Source organism: Ruditapes philippinarum, unplaced genomic scaffold (assembly GCF_026571515.1).
Source record: "Ruditapes philippinarum isolate M1 unplaced genomic scaffold, ASM2657151v2 ctg5185_1_1_1_1, whole genome shotgun sequence".
In the NCBI taxonomy this organism is placed as follows: domain Eukaryota; kingdom Metazoa; phylum Mollusca; class Bivalvia; order Venerida; family Veneridae; genus Ruditapes; species Ruditapes philippinarum.
The window spans coordinates 131,232-138,382 of NW_026860284.1; positions in this window are offsets into that span (position 1 = coordinate 131,232).

Sequence of the window (7,151 nt, forward strand, 5' to 3'; positions counted from 1 at the left end):
AAATTCTATGGTGGAGAGGATTCCAACTAACAGACAAAGACTGTTCCTTTATGGTGTTAAGTTAATTTTCAGAAAGTCTTTTCTTCTTTAATATAATGATGTTTTTAACTTTTTGTAACTTTCCATTTTTGTGTCATTGGGCTACATGTATGTGTTATTTATTAAAACACAGTTGATGGTCTTACAGCAGAATGTAGATAACTTTAGAACATAATTTTAGGACTTTTTCTTACCATAATTCCTATCAAATTTGCTTATTCTGAGCAACAGTCTCTGAACTGTTTGCTTCATGTTTAATTGACTGGACACTGTTGCTTGGTTTTGGTTGTTGATTTCTAATCAATTGCCCCTCATTGCTGTAGGTTCAAATCACAACAGAGACTTAGAACTCTTTCATGTGAAGAAGCTATCCTATTAGCTTACAGAACGTCTGTGGATCTACTCATATGCCCTTTTGTGCCTGGAAAAAAATGCTGATGGGAAGGGGTCCTGAGAGATGTTACACAGTTACAGTTATCATTATCTCTCATTAACAGACTTATTCAAACCCGAGTCTGCATTGTTCACCTATCTTGTTCTAAGAGATCTCCCCTTTTCCGGAATGTACAGTAAATACATATCTTCTTGTATTTTGTTGCAGGGCTAGACAGAGATTGCATCAGTTAAAGAAACAATCTTCCTCAGTCATCTGCTTCTGCACACAAGGTCAACCAATGGGATCAATATAGGGAATTAGGGAATTGTCTTACCAGAAGAAAATTATTTAAGCTTGTTTTTAGCGGCAAATTAGCTGCATGAGAAAGGTGCCCAGTTAATGTAGTTGTAACATATTTACTTCAGCTTGATTAAACACGTCAAGTCTGCTTCCTGGAACTATCTGGTACTTATAAAGTATGAGGAAAAGTGTACAATAGACCAGAGTAGGGCTTGATGACCCATGTCGTGATCCCTGTGTAAGAAAGCAGACACTTTAGTATATAGTTTGTTTAATTAACTACAGTGTAAATTATAGGTGTTATTTTGAATGGTGGATGTGACAGTACAAGGTGACTGTCTAATGGCCTCTAATGCATAAAAAAACTCTATCTGAAGCACATGAAGTTTTATTTCAATGTTCAGACATTAATGTAATGATGTAAATGTGTTTTTGTCAAGCCAGGATTACTTTAGTCTGACACATAGAATACCAAGAAGCTCACAAATATATATAAAACTTTCACCCTGTATAATTATATGATAACAGACTAGATAATTTGTAAATAATGTTTATTTATTCATTTATCATCTCTACAGTATAGATACATCAGTGTAGCAAACTTATTCATCCTTTAAAATCTTATCAGAGATAGAAAACTTGCCACAAATGTGGTATTCACCACAAATGTGGTATTTCTACAATATCTGGAATCACCTTTATTTCAAAACTATTTCTTCAATAATTTCTCATAAACAGGGAAATAATATAGCATGATTTGTTGTTAAGAATTTATTCAAGACCTAGATATGCATTTTGCTCTTGAATTGTCATACTGCTATGAGAATTTAGGAGTTGAACAATGGTATAAATACTCTGAAGAAACATGTCAATATTTTCATATCTTCTGCGTTGCAAGGGTCTTATTTTAATGGATCTTGATTATGAAAAGCCAGCAGTTTAGTGGTGAATGTGTTTTTAAAATACTAAAAGCTAATGGTTCTCTCCTGCTGTCCATCACCCTTATTCCACAATTTTATCTTAAAAACTTTGCCATAAATGTTCATGTGATTTTGTAATAAAGACGATATGAAATGGAACCCAGCTATCACTGCATTTTATCATTACAAACAGGTAACTACTGGGCATGTGTTAATTATACTTCTCTACAAATGACTATGACTGTGTTTTCAGTGAATTTTGCAAAATTGTACTTAAACATTAATTTTACTTAAACCCAACAACATAAACTTTTTGGAAATACTTTTCATATATATTTACAAGGGAATATTACATCTTATTATTCAAGTTCTGTTCATTGCTCTAGAGGTAAAGCAATCAACAAACATTTTATAAAGATGAAAATTTTCTTGGTATTATTTTTGGTGCATACAAAAAAACTCTTGTATATTAACTTAACCAAATCTTTGTCGCTCTTGCACATGTCCTTCTTGTGATAGTTGACAGTTATTCCCTCTGACAGTCTAATAGACAATTTAACAGACCTGTCTTACTTATCCCCAATTAAAGTTTATCAGATCTTTACCAAATACTTCCTTTAGAGTGATTGTCAGATTTTCACCAGTCTTCTCTTGACTTGACTTTTGTCATATCTTTACCAAAGTTGTAAAGTTTTTGTCCTAATTCTTCACTGAATTTTGTCAGATCTTGATCACACTTTTTACCAAATTCTTTTCTGTGACTGTTTCTAAGATCTTTAGATCTTTGTCCTGATTCTTCCCAGTGACTGTCATATTTTGATCGAATTCTTCAAAGTGAATGTAGGACAAAACCCCACCAGTTAAAACCCCACCACTCAAAATTTAATAGAGTGGACAAAACCCCACCACTACATTTCATAGAGTGAACAAAACCCCACCACTTAATTTTACAGAGTGGACAAAACCCCACCACATCAGTCTTATAGAGTGGACTTAAGTTTCTTGAAAACATGTTAAAAACAAACAATTGTGCATCAGCAGAAACTCTTAATAATGTGTAAACAACTCATCAATAAGGAGTTACAGTTTGTAACACCTTTTTTTGCAATCAAAACATCAATAAATTATCTGTTTTGTTCTTCAGGGATTAGGATTAAGTTTTTTGTGTACAGTTTGTAACACCTTTTTACATATTGCACATGCAAGATGTACATGCATTGTTAATAAAGTGTTCATTCTTATTACACAAATGTTATAATGAAATTAAAAAATAAAATGTGAAAAATATGTGTATATTATATTTATTATAATTCATCAAATCTTGCCAAATAAGTGGTGGGGTTTTGTCCACTCCCGATGTACATGCATTGTTAATAAAGTTGTTCATTCTTATTACACAAATGTTATAATGAAATTAAAAAATAAAATGTGAAAAATATGTGTATATTATTATATATTATAATTCATCAAATCTTGCCAAATAAGTGGTGGGGTTTTGTCCACTCAATGAAATTTAGTGGTGGGGTTTTGTCCACTCTATAAAATTAAGTGGTGGGGTTTTGTCCACTCTATAAAATTTTGAGTGGTGGGGTTTTAACTGGTGGGGTTTTGTCCGTCTTCCCTTCAAAGTGACTGTCAGTCCTTGAAAACATTTTTCCCTATGACTATCAGATCTTTTCAAAAGTCTTCCCAGTGACTTTTGCCAGATCTTTACCACATATTTTCCTGCAACAGTTTGTCAGTCCTTGCTGTGACAGTTTATAAAATTTATTCCAAATTCTTTCTGTTTTGCTGCTCTGCAAATGTTTTTTTTTCATAGTCTGATTACAGCTTTTAAAAGTACAGAACATTAAATAGTTTTTCCTTTGATTTAATCGAAGCAGACAGAGTGTATTATTTTAATCTAATTGACAGACTGTGGCTGCATTCAGTTATTATACTGATAAATAATGAACAATTTTGAAACCCTCTGGGAGTTCACCCTACAAATACACATTCTTTTAGCTGTTATTTGTGGACAAACTCCCAAACTTTTTGAGAATATATAGGGAAAAACGTCCCTTCTCTAGGAACTTATTGGAAAATGTTGTTGGAAATGTAATGGTATAGGAGATAAAAATAACAAGGACTATTTCCTTACTTGCGTTGAATAGTGAAGCAAGTGTGACTTGTTTTGTTTGGAAAATATTGGAATAACTCAAGCAGGTAATTGCTTTAGATGTTGTTAACTTATTCAGACAATATTATTGTTGACTATTTAATAAGGGAGACGCTCAAAATCCCCTTGATCATAATCCCCTTGGTTGATAAACGACATAGTGATCGAAATCCCCTCAACAGAAATGACAGGGTTATCATAATCCCCTTGGCAAAAATAAAGGGGTGGTCATAATCCCCTCAGTGGGTAGTCAAAATCCCCTCAAATAATGTGAAATGGTTGGGAAATTTCTTTTCTTATTTTTCTTTTTAGTTCAATGAATTTAAGAACCAACTGCTTCAAGAATTGCTGAAAAAAAAGAGAAAAGCATACAAACAATTAAAAGGTGTATGTTTGTCACAGCCAGTTAATAATGACACCCTTTATTGATGTTATTATTGCTGAGAAAATTGTAAAATACAAACAAATAAATGATAGTTGATTATAATTAATCATTGCAATTATAGTTATATGTAACAAACAATCAATTAATCTTTGCAATGATAAACACCTTTAAATCTTGAAGATTAAATGGGTGCTCTGGGACAGATTATCAGAATAAAATAATGTCGGTGCTATGTAAATTCTGTGAATGTGCTAACATATGTAAAATGTGCTGTCAGAAAATAAATAAGAGTGAAATATTATGTCTGGTTTTATATTTTATATTAACATGAAAATGACAACATTGGAGTATTTAAAAATAACCTGTAATATTGCTAAAGTATACTCCATACTCTTTCCTCTACTCAATGTAACTGCTGTTTGCAACATTTCTTTATGTAACACAATAGTTTAGCTGGAGTGACAAAAGATCAAAGGAAAAAGAATATTGAGTAAAGGGGGTTGTTTTTCACAAGTTGAGGGGATTTTGACCACCCCATCATTTTTGCCAAGGGGATTTTGACTATCCATCAAGGGGATTATGAACACCCGGTCATTTCTGTTGAGGGGATTTCGATCACTATGTCATTTTTCAACCAAGGGGATTATGATCAAGGGGATTTTGATATACACTCTTTAATAAGGATATACAGTTACTAACTGTAGAATAACTTTATGATTGTTGACTGTATACAATGTGAAAATTTAATTTTTAATAAGCATGCATTACAATGTGATTATTTTAACTTGGTTATGTTACATTATTGTAGGTGCCAGTCTATAAATTAAATAATTAACCAGACTCATAATGTTGGCTGCATTAACTATTGCATAACTTGATATTGAGACATTTAAATTAAATGCCAATAACTAACTTAAGAAAGTAAATCGCCCTATTGAAAATGCACATTTTGTTTTGGCATTCTTTTATTGCATGGTCAATCTTTTTTTAAAATTTTTTTAAAGACAGCACCTGCAGCAATATTAATATATCAATAAAAAAGGAAGAAAATCCATTGTTATAGCTGTTTTTATTTATTAAATACTCAACATTGCACTAATTGTGAGTCTTTTGATACATATGTTATTAACTTGTTTCAATGTTGCTCATGCCTTTCTTCTACATATCTTTTACACTATTTGGAGTTTGAAAAGTTCTTTTGATTTGGTACCATTTTTTAAGCTTGTTAAGTTGTCTACAAAATGACATATTCAATTTTGAAGAAGCAATTGCTTTAGAGATGGGTTCACTGAATAAACATTGGTTGGGGTCAAAATGAAAGTAAGGCAAACTGTTTTTATAGATTTTTTTGTGATGAAATAATGATTTTGGAGGCCATTTGATTGTTTTGGCCTCAGAACATTTTCACAGCAGAGAACATTTTCACACTGTCTTGCTGTAGCAGTAGTGGTTTTGGAATTTATAATGTGTTTTACACCTCGTTTTAAAATGATGCTGTTTATGTGAGGTCTGCCAGTTTGAAGATGACAAAAAATAATCTACCACTTTTCTGATTCATCAAAGATTACTTACCTTGTTTTTGTGGCAATACAATGCCCATGTGACAAAATGGGCAAAAACACTGGGGCCAGTTTCTCAAAGCTCTGTTAAATTTAACCGTCCGTTAGTGGATTTAACAGACGGTTAAATTTAACAGAGCTTTGAGAAACTGGCCCCAGGTCTTTACTAAGCATTATTGGTGCCTCAACAAGGTGACATTGAAAAATGTTGTCACATTGCAAGTTTTGGAGTTTCATGTTTTTCTTTCTTATATGACTTGGAAGAATGTATTGAGGTATTTTATTAAAAATTTTACACTTATCTAGATAGTGCATAGACTGAGTATGAACTTTATTATTGGATTAAAATATGGAAAAACAAAAATAAGACATAGGACATAGGTAACTCATGCAAAACATTTCTGTTGAGGCGTTCTGTAAATTTTATTAAAAAAGTGACCAGATGTACCCATTGTTTGAAATTCCAAACCATTATGACTGAATATTATAACTGTTGTTATGCAAACAACAAAATAGGCACAGCTTCTTTTGCGTTTTAGAGCACTTTAATGTCTATTATTGTTATTGTCCCCTACCGGTTTAACCGGAGGGGACTTTAGGTTTACCCTCCGTCTGTCTGTCTGTCCGTCCGTCCGTCCGTCCGTCTGTCAGTCCGTCCGTCCACAAAACTGGATCCCGCGATAACGCAAAAAGTACTGAAAATATTTTTATGAAACTTGATATATGGATAGATGGCAGTATGGAGATTATGCACGTCTTTTTCTTTTGTTCCTATGTTGAAAATTCTGGTTGCTATGGCAACAAATAGTCTGAAAATATGGCAAATTTTACACATGAACTGGATCCAGTGATAACTCAAAAAGTACTGAAAATATTTTTATGAAACTTGGAATATGGATTATAGATGGCAGTCTGCAGATTATGCACATCTTTTTCTTTTCTTCCTATGTTAAAAATTCTGGTTGCTATGGCAACAAATAGCCTGAATTTCAAGGTTTCTGATTTAAATTTTTCAGCTTTTTCACTATAAGTTCTTTATTTCTTAAGGTGTTTACTTCAAACTTTAAATATAAGTTTCTGGTCATCAACCACATCATATGTGACAAGGTTTACAACTCGAGCACAAAAAGTATCAGTATTACCTCCCTTGAACTTAGAATTTTTATGAAAAAACCGTCTTTTTTAAATACTTTCTTTATTTCCTAATGTATCTACTTCAAACTTCATATATATGTTTCTTATTATCACTCAACAATTTTGAGAAGGTTAAATACTCTAGCAAGAATATTTCCAGAATTATGTCCCCCTTGAACTTAGATTTTTTTCGAGAAATTGGTATTGTTTACTCCAACTTCTTCATTCCTTATAGGATTTATTTTAAAATCCCACATCGTAATAATATGACAAAGTTGTA